Below are 18,143 nucleotides of genomic sequence, written 5' to 3'. Positions count from 1 at the left end.
CGAGATCTCCACTGGCATCATCCTGTACTATCTCTGTTTAGGAAACCGAATCCGGTCTCCCTGCTTGGGAGTGCAGGGACCGTCCAGCCCGGAAGCCATGCTCGTGCAGCTGCCACCACCCAGGGAGAAGAACAACTGGAAGCTTTGGTGGGCGCCCGACGAGCCGCGAGCAACTCTTCCTGTTAATTAGCGCCAGCCAAGGCTCCAAATGTGCCTTATTGCAACCCCTAGCGGACTCTCAACTCGCCAATAGTTTCTCGCTTTCCTGTCCCTGCTCTTGCGGAGAAAAATTACAAACGTGCGTGCACACATACACATTTTCACACACGCCCTTCTTTCTTCACTCAAGAAAACCATCGGTAACGTCTGTCTTCTAAAGAAAATTCAACTCTTCGCGCTCTCTTTCTTTACCTAGAGGCTAGCAGTCCCGGCAAACACTCACTGGGCTCTCTCCGCTGCTTTGCGCGCCCCCTACCTGCCTACGGCGGGGGTGGCGCTGGGGGAAGGGGGTCTGGGAGTACGCTAGACTCATTTCTCCAGTTGGTGCCGCTCCCCTGGCTCGGCACTTGGTATCTCCCACCGTCTTGCTCTCGCCGGGAAGCCGGGAAGGAGGAGGCGACTGTGGGCGTCGCCGCCGCCCTTCCCGGAACCGGAGCCAAACCCCGATCCGGGGTCCACGTCTCCCACTTCAGACTCACATCTGGCCCAGCCGTGAAGATATTGGCGGCTGGAGAGTTACTCCACGCGAGGCGCCCCAAGTCCTGAGCATGCCCAGTAGGACTCCTTAGGCTCCCAAAGCGAGTTTCTGAGCGTGCAGATTCCGCTTTTCCGCTTTTTCGCGGAAGCTCAAGAGGGTGGAAAAGGAGGGATCCAGGGCTTGGGGCACGGACCGAACCTGGGTGAGGGGCGGAGCCGGTTGGGGAGCCCAGGGAGCTGGCCGACCAGGCGGGGCAGCCGCTGGAGCGCAGAGCCCGGCTCCGGGGGTGGGGGAGGGGGGAATAGTGTCAGCGCTGACCCGACGCGCCGCCAGGAGGCTGCGTGTGGCCGGCCTTCGCTCACTGAGGTCACGCTGGCAGCGGGAGGCAGTCAGAGGTCCTCTCACAGGGACCGACGCTAAGAAAGCTTGCGGGTCTCTTTCGCACCGCACTCACGGGCTGGGCTTTTCTAGAAGGCGGGGTAGAGGGGGAAAGGAGGAACCCAAACATTTCTCTCTCTCCCCGCCACCTCGCTTTTTTCTTTTTTTTTTTTTTTTTTGCTAAAGTTATGCTGGCAAGAGACTTTGCATTCTAAGTCAGTCCTCAGGCTTTACACATCGCGGTCGTGATCACGCTTCTGTATATGTGTGTGTGTGTGGTATGTGCAACAGCGCGTGCGTTTGTGTATGTCTTGACTATAAAACACTATCCCAGGTTGATTTGGGGATGACAAACACTCCTCCGAACCCCACTTCCCACCCCACCTAACCCTCTGGAGAAAATAGAAGCTGGTCATGAGAGTACTCTGGCCGGGAACTCATCGTGGTACGAAATCTAAATTTTGTTGATCCATATTTCCTTCCTTTGCTCCCCCACCCCCAGCTTTCTCCTTCCCTCCCTCCACCCTCTAACACCGTGATCTTTCTCATTTTGATTTCCCTTTCCTTTGCCCGCTACCTGCTCCCTCAGCCCTCCTCTTCTGCTCCTCCTCCGGAGCTCCCCCTTCCTCCCCACCCCATCTCAGCTGCGGCTAAAACCTGGAGTCTTGGTGGAAAAGGGAGAGGAAAAAAAAAAAAAAAAGAAAACCTTGGCTGTGGAACTGTCAAACCGGGCATGCTCAGTAGACAGGGCAGGTTTTTTGGTCTCGAGTAGCGGAGAAACATTTTTTGCACCACCGCGACCAGCCTTAGAGCGCGGCGGCGGCGGCCACAGCAACATCAGCACAGCCATCAGCCGTGCAGACGCCCCGCACCCGGGAGCGCGGCGGGCTCCGGCTTAGCCCGGAGTTCACCTCCGAGTGCCCCGGGGGCTGAGCTCATCCCTTCTGCTCGCACATACACGCACACTCTCTTTCACGGACACACACGGGTATACACACTCTCGCACCCACATACGACCCCGGGCGCTAGCACCCTCCGGGCAGCGATCGTCCACTGGCGCGGTAGTAGCCAGGTTCGGTACCTGCCCCCGGCGGCTGCCGGCTCGGAGCACCGTCGCGACGGACCGGAGGAGAGCGATGCTGGGGCCCGAGCGGCAGCTCGAACAGTAATGTGGATTTACAGTCGTTTCCCGCAGGAACCGGCTGAGACGCCTGAGGTCCCGGGCTCCGGCAGCGCCCGGCGGGGCTGAGCACCTGGCGAGGGGGCGGGGGACCGCACCTGGGGACGCCACTGAAACTTGCGCCTGGACTAGGTAGGTGCGTTGCTCCCGGCTCCCACATCCTTCCCTTTGGTTCGCGGCCCCTACCCTCCCGCCTCCCACCCCGAGGACTCGCGGCTAACTTCGCCCCGAGGCTGCAGGCGGCGGATGGCGGCTCCCGGCCCTGAGTGGCGGGCAGCGTCCGCTCGGAGAGCCCGGCTCGAGGTGGCAGAACCTCGGCTCCTTCTTCTCCAGGTCTTCGCCCGGCTCAGGGCTCTGGACCACCCGGGGCATATGGGAGGTCGGCCTTGTCCGCAGTTCAAGCTTTCAGCGGGCCCTGGGGGCGCTGCCCTTCGAGGGCTCACTAGGCTTCTTAGGCGACACTTTTGCCAACCAACTCCTCCGGTTCTGAAAGGCGGGGGGGAGGAGGGGCGGAGTGGGGCTCGCCTCAGCTAGCGCGCAGAGCCCCGGCGCTCTAACAAGTGGACCTGGACGTTGGGGACGGGGCGGGCTCGGTCCGAGAAGAGACAAGGGGGCGCCTCTCCTCCAGCAATTTTCCCACCTGGAGCGTCCGCCAGGGGCTGGGCCACTCGGGTCCCGCTCCTGTCTCTCTGAAGAGAAAATGCCTAGGGTCTAGGACGCACTTGAGTACCTGTTTGCTTTCGAATTTCTCTTTGAACCACACTCGGGGAGTCCAGGTTCCGGGGGAAACTCCAGGACCTCCTTCTAACCCACACCGTCTGGGGCCCTACCCAATGCGTCCTTCCTACACTCCAATCTTTGTCAAGAGACAGTCATTACGCAGCAGTCGGTGCTCTGGGAGCCGTCGGTGTTGGCTTTCACCACGCGCTCAGCTGCGCGGGTTGTGTGTTTTCGCATTTTATCCTGAGATGTGGTACGGGCAATATACCAGCGGACAGCACATTTGCGGAGTGCCAGGTACCCTCTAGGCATACCTGGGGAAATGTAACCTCACTTTCTACTCTACAACGGGCAGGTTGCCCGTTCAATTTTAGGAGGTGGAGAAGGGGAGACAGCGCAACTTGGTGAGTGGATGTGTTTGCAGTCAGGAGTATACTTAAACATTTCAGCAAACCCAGTGCGGTCGGTTGTTTACAGTTGCGGAGACGGACGATCTCACTCCACTCGTAGATGTCGTCTCAACATGTATTTCGCCACCGGGAGAGTAGGGGCGGGGGCGGGGGCTGGGGCTGGTTTGCAGCTCGTGCTAGCCGTCGGCAGCTTTGGGGCTTAGCGGATCTGCATCACTGCTACTGGCGATATGATAATATGGGTAGGTCTCCAAAATGAAGCAATTGGTCGGGAGATGTCCTGAACTTTCCTTTTTTTTTTTTTTAATTTACCTGGAATGTTAATTCGGAGGAGTATTTGAGGTGCCCGGAAAAAATACAAAAAGAAGTTCCTAGTGTCATAGTAGGGAAATTAGTAGCCACTCGGTTTTAGAAACAAAAAGGAAACGAAACACCCCAGTGGATCCTATTAGGTACTGTTAGATTAGCACTTAATTGATTGCGTTTGCGCTAAGGGTCACAGACAGCTTCTTTGAATTTTAGACTGTTGTTCTGTGATCATAATTAACAAACCAGGTACATTATACTATGAGCATCAATCGCTACTCTCAACCTGTTTGGGGAAAACATTGCAAATGTCTGCTTTATCTTTTGATTGAAATATCCTTGTCTGTCTTCTTAGTCCGAAGACTTCCGATTTGGAGCATAGGACACCCCTGTACTGCTAAGAAAGCACAGTCTAAGGAGGAAAGGCTTTATTATTAAAAGGAGATCCACAGCCTTACATTCTGCTCCCTGGTTACCCAGCATTTACTTGCTTGCTTACCACCCCCCTGCTCCTAATACCTGCAACGTGGGGGGAAAATGAATTTTCATAAGGCATTAGTATGACCCTTTAAATAGTTAACTGGAAAAGCAGAATCTTAATTTTGCCATTTTTGTCCAAGTTCATAAGACGTTTTATGTGTGTGTGTGTGTGATGTGTTAAATAATTTACTGTTGAAAAGTTTTTTTTAAAGGGTAGTGTGTAAGTATGTCAAAGTAATGTTGGAATCTTTTAATGATAATAAAAGAAAGTCCCAAGATGCATTCGGAAAGGGATTCAGGTAATTTCTAAAATGAATCCATGCTCTAAATGTTATTTAAAAGTTTTCAGATTGTCCCCCAGAATGTTTTTGAAAAACAGGTGTTTCTGGAAAACAGCTCAATGAACAATGGTTAACCTTTGTATAATAAAACCAATAGAGTCTATTCCCTAGAACCATGCCAGACACATAGTACAAACCGAGTATTTTTTGAATCCATGAATTTGTATTTACCATTAGTTCTAGGTCCCCATTATGAATTAAGAATAGTCATGTCATTTGACAAAGTATACAATGGAACTGAAGGAAAGACTGCTTTGTGGAGTCATTGTGCTCTAAGATTAAGTGAGATCCCAAATATTGAAATAAATAGCTGTGTTAAAAAGTAAAATCAGATTGTATATTAACTACTATCTCATTCAAAGGCCTAATTTGAAATCTAAATACTCTAAAGGTCTTGGTGTTTCACTTCACTGTCATCTGTGTAAATAATGCTGACATGATCATAGTTTCCCTTATAGTCATTATACCTTTCTGATGCCTTTAATACTAAGATTCTTGCTGAAACAGAACAGTCCAACATTCAAGTTTATTCTGTACAATACGATTTTAAATTGTCAAACTGCAAAGTATTCTTTTGATATGGTGCCTCTGAGAACAGAAAGCTTATTTTCCATGACAGTCTTAAAACTTGGAAATGGTTAGAAGGTTCAGTATTAACATAAAGTTTTTTTTTTCCATTTTATGTTAGAAATAGCAATTAGAATCCATGTAATTTTTACTTGAAGCTTTCTTTTCCTGAAAGTCCATCAGTTTCAGTTTTCAGTATTGTTGTCAAGTACTTGGTATAGATTATGGTTAATAAATTTCCTAAGGCTTCCCAAACCAGTGATTTATTTATCTATTTACTTACTTACTTACTGACCTGAGGTCAAAAGAAGAGCAGTACTTTGAATACTTGATGCAAAGATTAATTAATGAAAGCAAATTTTCTTATAATATTCACATATTCTAGCATTCTCACGCACACACACACATCATGCACACACACTTTTAGAAACAATCTCATGAGAATGCCGTGCATCAGATGTGAAACATGTATGATAATTTTATTAATATTATATATGTTTCTTTAAGCTCCTGTATGTAGATTTACCCTTGAAAGTAGTAATCTATGCATGCTTTTTTTTTTTTTTATATAAGAAGATTCCCTTCGTTTACCACTTGGAAGAATGGTTTGAATTGGATTACTAGCACAACTACAGGCAGATTAAATGATAAAGAATATTGTGAAGGATAGTATCTATTAATAGCAATTGTGATCAATAGAATATATCAATGACTGGAAATACAGCTGCTGATTATAAAAAATTAAAAGGAATCAGCTTTCAAAACTGTTTCCATGTACAAAAACTGCTTTAAATCATCTGTAGATTCTGAGTATTAGATTAAATTACTGTTTTGAATTGAAATTACTCCATTTCCTTTCCCTAGATGGTAAAACATTCTGATTCCTGGCTTAATATATAATTTCTTGTCCTTTCTGTTTTCCATTGATTTTTTTTAAGAACTGAGGAAAGTAAATATCACATAGAACCAGCTAGAACTGTGCTTAGTTTGAGCAGGTGAATGCTATAAAAGGTTTCACACAGCTTTTAATTATTCCAAACAACCTTGATGGTCCAACCATATGTGTGTCTACCGTATGTGGTACCCTGTAATGACAATTTATATAATGTATAGAGATTTTATAGTCTGCTAGATGTACTGTGGTACAATTTAGCAAGACCAATGAAATTGCTTACATTTGGAACTCATGAAAAATAGGGCTGAGTGAATTGGAGTATGATGGCATAAACTGAAAATTGTTTTGTAACAATATTTGTACTGAATTGTACTGTGAACATTTCTATATATAATCAAAGCAAACTAGTTTTAATTGGAGATAGTAAATATTTTTACAGTTGATGTTGAATCACTAATGCTTTAAAAATAATCATTTAGAGTCTAATAAATAAAGCCTGTTAAATTCTTATGTAACTTTGGGACTCATTTCTAGACCTGGAAGTATAATCTTGGATAATTTACAGCTTAAAAAAAATTCTGACTTTTACTTCCTGTCCAGGCCTCCACTTTAGGTAAACAATAGCATATGGTGAAACATGCATATATGCCAACTAACCACTATCTCTTGGATGATGTTTTCAATGTGATGTAATGATTCTGAAATATTGGGTTCTCCTTTCCCACCTACTTAAAATGGAGTGGAGAAGGGAATTGGAAAATGGACACAGGAAAATGTGTTAAATCATCTCTTTTTATATCAGTGAATCACGCCCTGAGAAGCTCTTACTCAGAGCCTTCATATCTGTGTTTATGGTAGATATGTGCCAAGATTAATATTTTTTTCCTGGGTACTTATGACAGGTCTCTATGGCTGTATCTAGGTGACACCTAAATATGTGAGTGAAAAGTTCCGTCAACCATCCAGCTGTTTGAGGTGATGCAAACAAACATCTGGTTGGTTGAGAGAATTTTTTACTTGGTCTCTGGATATTTTGGAGTCATTTAACAAGCTGATGAATCCTAATACCTATGTCAAAAAATAAAGACATAAAGTGAAACCCTTTAAAATACATATAGAGTACCTTAAACACTCTTGGGTTACTATAACACGTATAATGAGCCAAATGCTACCCTGAATCTACAGCCTTCTATGAAATGTTTAAGGAGATGCAGTGACAAAGCAGTTATAAAAACAGAAACACACTGGCCTTTTCAAAAAGCCAGGAAATAAAACACTTTAACTTCAATTCTATCTCCCCCACCTCCACCCCCGGTACTGATTCATCAGTTTAAAGAAATCAACTTAAAGAGTTTGATATGTTGGCTTCTTACGATTTCCTGCACCTCACTTTTCACCGATTCTTCCACTGCCATGGAAACTAGACGGGACAGACAGCTGGGAGTCACTAATTCAGGATGGGAACCTGCTTGTTAATTTAATTTCATGCCAGCCTGTTGGTCCCTGAGAGTAACTATAAAAAGCTAGGGGATTGAATTTATGAGCAATAAACAATTAAGCAGAACAAAAATCAGTGCCATCACTGTCATTTTCCTGAAGATCTTACTGCAGCCCCACTTGTCCCTAATCAAGCAGTTCTTTAAAACTAGTCACGAAAAAAGAACTTTGATTTGTGCATTCCTATTGATATTTATGTGTATGCTACAGAGAGTTTTTTGTTCTATGAGGACTTCACAGCTGTAAAATAGTTTTATATTAGCTATTGCATTGAAAAAATATGTTCAGTCAAATTATGATTTTGTAGACTTTTAAGAAGCCTAGTTAGAGATCATAGTAAAGTTAAATATAAACGATGCTTGAATTTTCCGGTAAGGTTCGTTATTTTCCCTTTTCAAGTATAAAAACAATTTTATTAAAATATCTATGCCCCACTTTTTTTTATTACAGAGACCAAATGGATTTGAATACATTTATTTGAAATCTGTAAAACACTCATTTTACCCATCACCATAAAGCATACTGATTGTTTTAACTTTAATTGACTAAGTTGTCAGTTGATAAGTAGTCAACAATGAGGAAATTGTCTTTTAATGTTTCTCATATTCTTTTGTAACATTTTTGTGGCTGATTATGACTAACAAAATTGAATTTGGGGATCACAAACTCTATACGAGCTGAATTGCAATCCATGTTAAGCCTTTTGCAATATTATCAGCTATGGGTTCTGATAAAATAAAATTTTCCCCCCTGAATTTGTAGCTGTACACCAATTTCTATATTATGGCTAAGAAAGAGTAATTCTCAAAAAGGATTTTGGTGAGAAAAAAAAGAGATATAAATCTATATCTATATTTATATGTCACCAGGTAATTTTCTGTTTCAAAGTGACTAGAACTTCAAAATACAGATGTCTCAGATAGAATTATTGAAGATAGAATGAAGTAGTGATTTAAGAGTTTAGGAAAAATAAGATTTTCATTTTTACATTTTAAGGAGTATTTTTGATATCATTATCCAGTTGTTGGGTATTGAATTGCATATATTTTGATAACTGGTTTATTTTTGTTACTTGAGCCATGTCTGAGTAAAATTACCAGAATATCTGAGTAAAATATGAAAATTTCAATCATCATTATTGATCATGTAGATTTCCTAGTATCTATCTGTGTCATATCTTTGTCATGTTGATTTCCTCTAACTTTTCAGCAGAAGCTTGACTTTTGGGTGTATAGTGAAAAAGAATAATCATCTGAATAGTTCCAAATATATAATCAGTTAATTTTAACTCTTCATCTAAATGATGTTATGAAGATAACAACCTCAGTTTCCCTTTAGAAATTAATGCATGCATGCTAAGTTGCTTCAATCATGTCTGACTCTTTGCGACACCATGGACTGTAGTCCAGCAGGCTCCTCTGTGCATGGAATTCTCCAGGCAAGAATACTGGAGTGGGTTGCCATCTCCTTCTCCAGGGGAATCTTCCTGACCTAGGGCTCGAACCTGTATCTCTTGAGTCTCTTGCATTGGCAGGAGCGTTATTTACCACTAGCGCCACCTGGGAAGCCCAGAAATTAAAGTTTTCCTATTTAGATGAAAGATACTGTAAATATTAAGAATGCTGATGAATATATGTATTAATATGTGTGTGCATGTATATGTGTGTGACTTTAAGTAGAACCCCTATATGGTTTTATCAAAGGAAATCCAGTTTCATTTTAATATTTGGAATCACAGCTTAGTGTTTTTAAATGCATGTGTGAATGAGAGTTTTTAAAGCAGCCAAAATAAAAAGTACATTGCTATCAGTTTGCATACTTCGGGGAAAATCTGATCACAAGCTAAGGTCAAGGAGAAAATTTCCCCGTTTCAAGGTTTTGTATAATTGGTGGATTCTAAGTGTTTATATTGGAGAAGGCAGTGGCACCCAATGTTAATTCTAATGCCTCTATGTGGTTGAGACACCAGTCAAAGAGAAAGTGCCAGATTAGCTGGACAATTGGTATATTAGATATTGCAATCCCTGTGTCCCAGCAGTGGATAGACATTTTAAGAAAATTCTTCAGTTCAGAGAAATTAGAAAAAAGATACCGCAGATGGCCTATCCCAATAATCCAGGTTTTTTTCTGGTACATTTAAAATTAAATGTCCTAAGAGATGATTAATTCAGGAAAGTTATTGATAATGAACTCATCTTATGTTACACATCCTTTGCACCTATGATGATGCCTTATTAAAGGTGTCTCAATCTTGCTAATTACCACCTGTGTTTAAATATAGAGTTGTATAAATACACTATAACCACACAGTGGCTGGAAGCTTTCTAAACCTGAAATGTTCCTAGCTAACTCAATTGCTATCAACAAAATGTTTCTGATCAACATTTTGAATGTATACGCTGTGCATTACCCCCCTTTAGCATTAATGATTTTCTTTTTTTAAAGCTGCTCTGCTTAATTGCAAACATTTGAGTGATATTGATGTGTGTTCTCCAGCTCTATTAACTAGCCCCCAAATATATTTGTATTTATGGAATTTTTTCTAAAGTTATATTTATTAAAAATTAAGTGTACATTATAGAAACATATAAGTACATCACCTGTTTGCTTGCTGCATGCTTGAAATGCATATATTTTTGTGACTGTAACTCATATCTTTAGAACTTTAAGGAGTATAGGGAAGCATTGACAGAATTGCTGTGCAAGTCAAGTAAGAAACTCCTTGTATTAATTTCACTAATGAGATCTAGTGACTTCTAAGGGAGAAGGTTGTGCTGTTGATTGGCCAGTTGATACCTATTACTTTAACTTGAGAAGACTCTTGTACCTCTAAGTGCCAATAACATCACTCTCATTTATTCCTCCCTCCTTTCCTTCTTTCTTTCAGCTGTTTCCAAGAGTTGAGGTCGTAGGTACAGATTTATGAGAAAAAACACTCTGGGACATTCACTAAAGTTTTGGGAGTGATTAATCTTTTTATTCTACTTCTAAATCTGACCTATTCTTTAAGTATATACTAAAAAATTATAAATATAATGTGATATTTGTATATTGTTTTTGGCTCATACATTCTTTCAATTATCTTAGGAGCTAAAATAGCACACTAATATTCTGGGTTGGTACCTTTTGTTACAGATTTACTCTGTGCGTGTTTCTATATGTTAGTGCACTTGTGATTGATTTTTCTTGTTTATTCTAAAAAAATGTCAACCTTTAGGTGTGACACCATTTATTTATTTTTTTATTTTCAATAAAGTGTTAACACAAGAGTGCTATATTTTTCATTTGTTTTGTTCTTATCCTCTGTTTGAGATATTGCCTTAATGAAACATTGGACAACTTGTGAAAGTGAAGTAATCTTAATATAAACAATTAGAATTCAGTGCAAGGGAAATATTTTAAGGGTAATTTAACATGGAATAGAGAAAAATTTAACAATATATTTCTGTTAATCATGGAATAAAACATGTTTAAGAAAATATAAAATAGCACTAGACTAAGTAAGAAGGGAACACTGGTCCTAGACATTTAACAAAATACTTGGGACTGCTTTGTTGTTAAGAAAGCAGAAGAATCAGTGTTTACACAGAGCTCTGGGACAATAGGTCTTGAAATCTCAAGTGTTTTCCATAGACTCTCCAAGTCTCATGGACTGGCTTCTTTTTACTGGAGATTTCAGTATTACACAGTTTTGGTTATACTTCATAAAACCATCTTCATGAAGAAAAAACTTCATCTGTTCAGTCATTCATTCATCAAAACTTTGTAAATGCCTGTTTATCCAGTAATACAGAGATATTAAAAAAAAAAAAAACTTACCATATAATGGGGGAGACAGACATTTGAATTGACTTTTAAATAATAGGGAAGAATTTTTTTAGAGAATACAGAGACCCACAGTCCACATGGCTAAAGGATTGTGAAAGGGTACAAGTCTAAATTAGCAATGGGGAATACTAACCCAGGAAAATAGAATATTGTTTTATTTCCTGTCTGGGTTTGGGGAACAGAGGTCAGGGATAATGTCTTATTTCCTTCTGTGTGCCTGACACACAGAGGAGGCTTAGTACATATTTGTTGAATGACTGAGAGTGTTAGTATTTTCCTGCATGGAAAGAAAATCCTGGAGAATTGTGGTTTTTATGATTTTTATCCAAAATCACATAGTGTACTGCACTGTAGCAGAATCTACTGAATTAGATGAGGGCCTTTAAAGTGAGGGGGGCAGGTCACCAACTTTGAGTTTTAGAAAGATGGCAGCCAGTATGAAGGATGGATTGAAGTCCATGAAGAGTACATTAAGGGACTGTGTTGCAATTATGAGGGTGTGAACCATGGCAGGGACAGCAAAGATGGAAAGGAGAGGGAAATTTTTGAAAATTATTTGTAAGGTAACAGCATTTGGGACATGGAAATCGATTACCTTTAAAGGCTAAGGAAAAGGGAGAAATGACACTAAGGCTTTTGGCTTGGAAAATTGTGTAATGCTGTTAAGCAATACAGGGAACATAGAAGAAGAAAAAGCCAGTTTTGATGGGGATAATCAGGTTGTTTGAACTTACTTAATATGAGACACTATCTAGACTTCCTGATAGAGATGATTTGTCACATATGGAAATTGCAGATCTGAAGATGAGGTCTGGAAAAAGATTTGTGTGTCATCAGTCAATGTAGTAGTTGAAATCATAGGAAGGTGAGTTCACCTAGAGAGTATATGTAGAGTAAGAAGAGAAGTAAGGATGAAATCTCCAGACACACTGAACTTAAAACGGTGGTGAAATACGAGGAACGTTCAAGAGAGAACAAGTCAAGAAAGAATAAAGTCAGAGAGGTAGAAGGCGAACCAGGAAATAATGAAATAAAAGCTTAGGGAGAAAAGGGTTTTATAAGTGCCATCTGAGCAAAGACTTGGGAAACTGATTCAGTAAAGGAAATTCAAATGGCTAGTAAGCATGAAAAAAGCTCAATCTCCAATAATCAAAATAAATGCAGATTAGAAAAAATAAATACAAAGAGTTTTGTTTTGTAAGATGACACTTGGTGTAATTGCTCAAGTCCCAAACTTCAGAGTTTTCTTGATTCTTCTTTTTTCACACCTGACATTACTATACCTTCAAGCCATATCCTTTGAATCATTTTCCTCTCATTTTAGTCTAAGCCACTGTCTCTCACCTACACTACTGAAATAGCCTTCTAATTTATGCCCTTATATACATTTTTGACCCTACATAGTTTTCCACACAGCAACTAGGTTGATCCTTTGAAAAAATAAATAAGATCTTGTGATTTCCCCACTTTCTACCCTCTGATGGCTGGCTTGTTATCACACATAAAATAAAATTTTACAAATCTTTACCATGTCCTACACAGTCCTGCAGGATTAGTGTGTGTATGTATATGTATATATATATATGTGTATATATATATATATATATATATCTAGTATATATATTAGTGTATATATATATTTAGTATATTTATATATCTTTATATATCTGATTTCATATCCTTCTATTCTGCCCGCCAAATTTTGCTCATAACATTCTAGCCACCCTACCTTCCATTCTGTTCCTTAAACATGCCATGCACTTTTGTCTCCCAGGGCCTTTGCACTTGCTATTCCCTCTGCCCAAAATGAATTTTCTTACTTTGAACAAGTTTTCCTTCATCATAGAGATATTCCATGGCCATCCTATGTAATGAGTCCTCTCTATGCCTTTATCTGCCTCTGTTTTTCCCTCATACTGCTCATCACTATTTGGTATCACTCTGTATGTTTATTTATATTTATCAAATCTACTAATATATAAGATCCCTGAGGGCATGGACTTGGTGTCTGTTTTGCATTCATGTCACCTAGCACAGAGCCTGGTACATAGTAGATGTTTAATAGGAATTGGTTGAATAAATGCATGAATAATAAGGACATGCTGAAATGTTAGTTGGTATGGATTTGGCAGCTTGCAGCCAAAAGCCTTAAAAATGCTCATACCATTTGACCCAGTAGTTCTACCTCGGGATTTGTCCTGAAGAAATAGTGTAGAAAAGCAGCAAAAGCTTTATTTGGCAAAGATTTTCACCAAGCATTATTTGTAAGAGTGAAAAAAATGAAGAAACTTAAATATTCAGCAAGGGAATTGCTAAGTGATTTATGATAAGTTTAGACAGTGTAATATTTTATGATAAAAGGAGAATATTTAATGTTACACTATCAAATAATGAAGCAGAATACACAGTTATATATACCCAATATGTAAGAAGGAAAAAATGACTGGAAAAAGATTAATACCGCAAATAATTATCTCTGTTTAGAGGAGGTAGGTAATAGGTGATGTTTTTCCTTTCTGTATTTTTGAGATTTTCTAAATAAGTCTATATAATTTTCATTACAGAAAAAAATATGTTTATGAAACAAAGAGGAAGCAAAAACACAAATATAAATTGTGTTTCCACATTAGAAGTGAAGTTTAGGTAATAAATAATGAGAATAAACCTATTGTCCTTGAGGACTATACCAATTGTAATTGGGGCCAACTTTTGTATGGCTGCTTTATTTTGAAGAGTTCTACAGCCAGGGAAAATAATTGAGATCCACTGATCCAATCTAGTCTTCATTCACTGGAGAATCAAGGAGGGTTGAGTTTATCATGTTAGGATTTAAACAGGGTGTTCAAGGGAGATTAGGCAAGTTAAGCCTTCTTCATATTGCTGTGGAAAGCACTAGCAATTCACTTCATGTAAAACAGAAGTGATTACTCACTATATTTCTTCATGTCATGTAGTAAAAACAATTAAGTGTAGTTAGACTATAGATTACTTGGCTATTCAGCCACAGTCACCTCTAATGGAAAAGAAGAAAAATAGCATTGACAAGTTTTGGCAGGTCTCATCATTAGAGATTCCCATATTTCCAGAAAAAAAGAAGCTGAAGCCAATAATGTAAACCTAGAAGTTCTCCTGGCCCCCAGGAAGAAAGTGACAATACAGAGTGCTGCAGCATTAATTGTTTGAGAACACTGATCATTGTAATGGGGAAACTGTCTCTGTTATTAACACAATTATTTTCTACAAGGGCTTTGAGTAAATGTCCCATTAGAAAAAAAGCATTAGGGTTTTCAAAGCATGTGTAGCAATTGTAAAAGATATTCTCATCAGTATAATAATGTGTGACTGATATGCATCCCAAAGTCCTTTGAAAGTATAGTGTTAATATAGGTGTTTTGGTGTTTTAGTTATAGTTTGTAATTGAGTAATTATTGAAAAACAAATTTAAAAAGCCCCATTTTCTAAATGAGTAGGGGTTATACTTTTTAAATGCATCTGAGAAAGAGATCTAGCCATATACACATATAAGCATGTTCAAATTAATACATATGAGTACAAGGGATCTTCCCAGCCCAGGGATTGAACCCAGGTCTTCTCCTGCATTGCAGGCGGATTCTTTACCAGCTGAGCCACCAGGGAAGTCCTTTTTTTTGAACCAGATTTTTAGACCTTTCTTCTGCTCACCTCCAATTTATGCATTTTATATCCTTAGTCAATCTCAGATGGTAGTTTCATTTTAAGAAGCTGAGAACTGAAGGATGTAGAATATTATTCTCTAGGTGGGCCCAAACAAGAGGCAGTGGCACTAATGAAAGCTTAGGTTAGATGATCTCTTAATGAGCTTTTCAGATTTGGATTTAGTGCTCTTCTTATAGGCTCTAGCCTACCTCCAAAACCAATCGTTCTGTAAGACGCATTTCTAACACTTGTGGCTCCTGCTGTTTTTGCCTCTGTTATGCATCATCTGGTTGTGTTCAGTGATGGCCCTGTCAAACATTCTTTTTTTTTTTTTTTTCCCTCTAAGGGTAGCTAGCCTTCATGCAGTATTAAGACAGTCAGCAGTTTTTTTTTTTTTTTTTTTTTTTGTGGTAATGAATTATTAAGTCGAACAAAGAGGTAAAAGGTAAGGTAAGTGGTACATGTTGGGAACTGGTAAGTGATGGCAAGTGACTTGGGGTATCTTACATAGATTGTGTGAACTGGCCTTCGCTAATCATAAGGGGGAAGATAGGCTCGTAAAGGCTCAGTCAGAAGGCAATTAATAAGTGAGCAGAGAAGAGCTATCTGATTTTAAAGCCCTCTTGCTTCCCAGTCCTCTGTGTATCTCACCCAGGCGAAATGCTGCATATAGGACAGTCCGATTTTTAAAGCAATTTTGCTAGCTGCCTTGCAGAATCAGCCTGATGAGTATGAAGCCAATTTCTACAGACTGGCTCTGGTATATGTGGCAGAAGAGCCAGAAATACTTTTTGTAGTCTAGATCTAAGTACTTTGTGAAATGTCTTTCCTTAAAAGATTCTAACTTTGCACTATTATGGAACTACATGAACACTTGAGCAGAAGCATGTCTTTTTTGAGCAACATGAACAGTGATGAAAAATGCACATTGGGCAATTAGACTGCAGCCAATCAAGAGCAACACTCTAGTCTATTACAAATGATTTATATATATAGTGTATTGGATATGGAGATCATTACTAATAATATTATACTCTATTATCATTGCAAGGTCACCTTGGTGATCTTTGTCAAAGGTGACAATGATGTTATTGACCTACATTTTTTTAAAAAATTGCTTTTAGATATTGTCTTCTGTCTTGATTTACTGTGTAGAAAATTTAAGTTGTTTGCCCTTATTACTGAGACTTTTGCCTCAAATATTAAAAAAGATGGGTTTGGGAATTACTTAATTGATAAATTGGGGCCATCAGGTTAATGAAGTGCCAATCATAAAGTACTAAAATGTTAATATTTTCCTCTTTTTTTTGCTTTAATTTACCACAATGCATTTTCTAAAATGGATTTTTGAAGGATTTAAAACATATAGCTTTTTATTATATGGGTGATATAAGTTCATTTTAGAAAAATTAGAAATAATATGTTTTTTTAATTTATCAATATATTATTAATATATGTCTATGTCAGTAAAGTATATTATATATGTATACACACAGAGATGAAGATACAGAGTCAGAGACACAGCTGAAAAAGCAATCAAAAATGTAAAAAAAAATGTAATTATCCTCTTCCTCAATTCTTCCAGAGTATGATTTAAAAGCAGCAAATTAAAGCCATAGGTAGAGATGATATGGAATGATAATTAATATCCTAACAGTTCTCATATCATATTTAATGGCTTCTTAGTAAAACATATAGTTGTTCCTTGATATATTTCACCAAACTCCGATTATTGGGCATTAGGTAATTTCCAATATTTATATTAAAAAATCATGAAAAAATTCTTATATATACTTCTTTGTATACACATCTCTGATAATTGCCTTATAAATATATAAACATGGAGTAAATGGATTGAAGGGAGTACATATTTTTTAGGCTTTTGGTACCTATTGCCAAGTTGCCCTCCAAAAATACTGTACCAGTTTACATTACTACTGAAGGAGAAGTATCATATGACATCCTTATATGTGAAATTTAAAAAGAAATGATACAAATGAACTTACAGAACAGAAAGAAACTCACAGACTTAGAGAATGAACTTACGGTTGCTGAGGGGAGTTAAGGATTGGATAGTTAAGGAGTTTGAGATGGACATGTGCTATATTTAAAATGGATAACCACAAGGACCTACTATATAACACAGGGAACTCTGCTCAATGTTATATGGCAGCCTGGATGGGAGGGGAGTTTGGGGGAGAATGGATACAGGTATATGTGTGGCTGAGTCCCTTCACTGTCCACCTGAAACTATCACAGCATTGTTAATTGGCTATAACCCAACACAAAATAAAACGCTGAAACAAAGATACAGTTCTTATGTTAAACATATATGTGACTTCATACAAGGCCCTACATCAATTAGAGGGAGAAGTCTGTCAAGTGGAGTAAATTAATGGGGTTCATCACAGGGTACACTTCCTGCCCTATTCCCCAGTACCAAGTGTGCACATTTGTGGGCTTCCCAGATGGCGCTAGTTGTAAAGAATCTGCTTGCAATGCAGGAGACACAAGAGATGCAGGTTCAGTCCCGGGTGGGGAAGATCCCCTGAAGAAGGAAATGGCAACCCACTCCAGTATTCTTGGCTGGGAAATCCCATGGACAGAGGAGTCTAGTAGGTGACACAGTCCACAGGGTTGCAGAGTTAGACATGACTTAGCACACATGCTCACAAGTGTGCACATGGAGACATATACTCTATCTTATAACTTGCATAAAGAAAGTTGTGTGGAACTTGGGAAACCAAAGTGAGGGGACACGGGTGCTAGTCCTGGCTCTGCCACCTACCACATTATGTGACTTTACGCAGGCAATTTCACCTCTCCGGGCCTCACTTTGCTAATCTTATAACAAGGTTGTTCTGAGAATTAAATGAAATGTGTGTATGAAAGTTTTATGTAGATTGTAAAGGACTATCTTAATATAAGAAATTGTGATTGTTATAAATTGTCTACATTGGTGAAAAGATCTTGAAATTGTGGGTATTTCATCTCAAAATAAGTGGTATATTGAGTGAAAATTAAATAGTATTAATTTGGGAGAGTCTTTGTGGGTGAGAATTCCATAGCCCTTCATGTATACTCATTCATAATTAAGAGATTATTAGAAGCATAGTTAATATAATTATTTGGTGTTTCAAGCAGATCTTTTAAAAAACTGACCCCTTTA

At 39.3% G+C, this 18,143-nt stretch overlaps 1 protein-coding gene across 5 annotated transcripts in view; it reads left to right on the top strand.

Moving 5' to 3' along the window:
• Positions 1-1,254: 1,254 nt before the first annotated feature.
• Positions 1,255-18,143, top strand: part of TENM1 (teneurin transmembrane protein 1) — a 909,292-nt gene continuing 892,403 nt past the window's right edge. For 4 of the 5 annotated variants that reach the window (XM_070784169.1, XM_070784168.1, XM_070784167.1 and 1 more), the window contains exon 1: positions 1,255-2,387. The gene's annotated coding sequence lies outside the window, so the exon portion shown is untranslated. Of the gene's footprint in view, positions 2,388-2,959; positions 3,380-18,143 lie in introns of those variants that run through there. The other variant, XM_070784166.1, reaches the window with a different exon arrangement.

Source organism: Bos indicus, chromosome X (assembly GCF_029378745.1).
Source record: "Bos indicus isolate NIAB-ARS_2022 breed Sahiwal x Tharparkar chromosome X, NIAB-ARS_B.indTharparkar_mat_pri_1.0, whole genome shotgun sequence".
Lineage (NCBI taxonomy): Eukaryota > Metazoa > Chordata > Mammalia > Artiodactyla > Bovidae > Bos > Bos indicus.
This window is presented reverse-complemented; position numbering and strand designations above follow the sequence as displayed.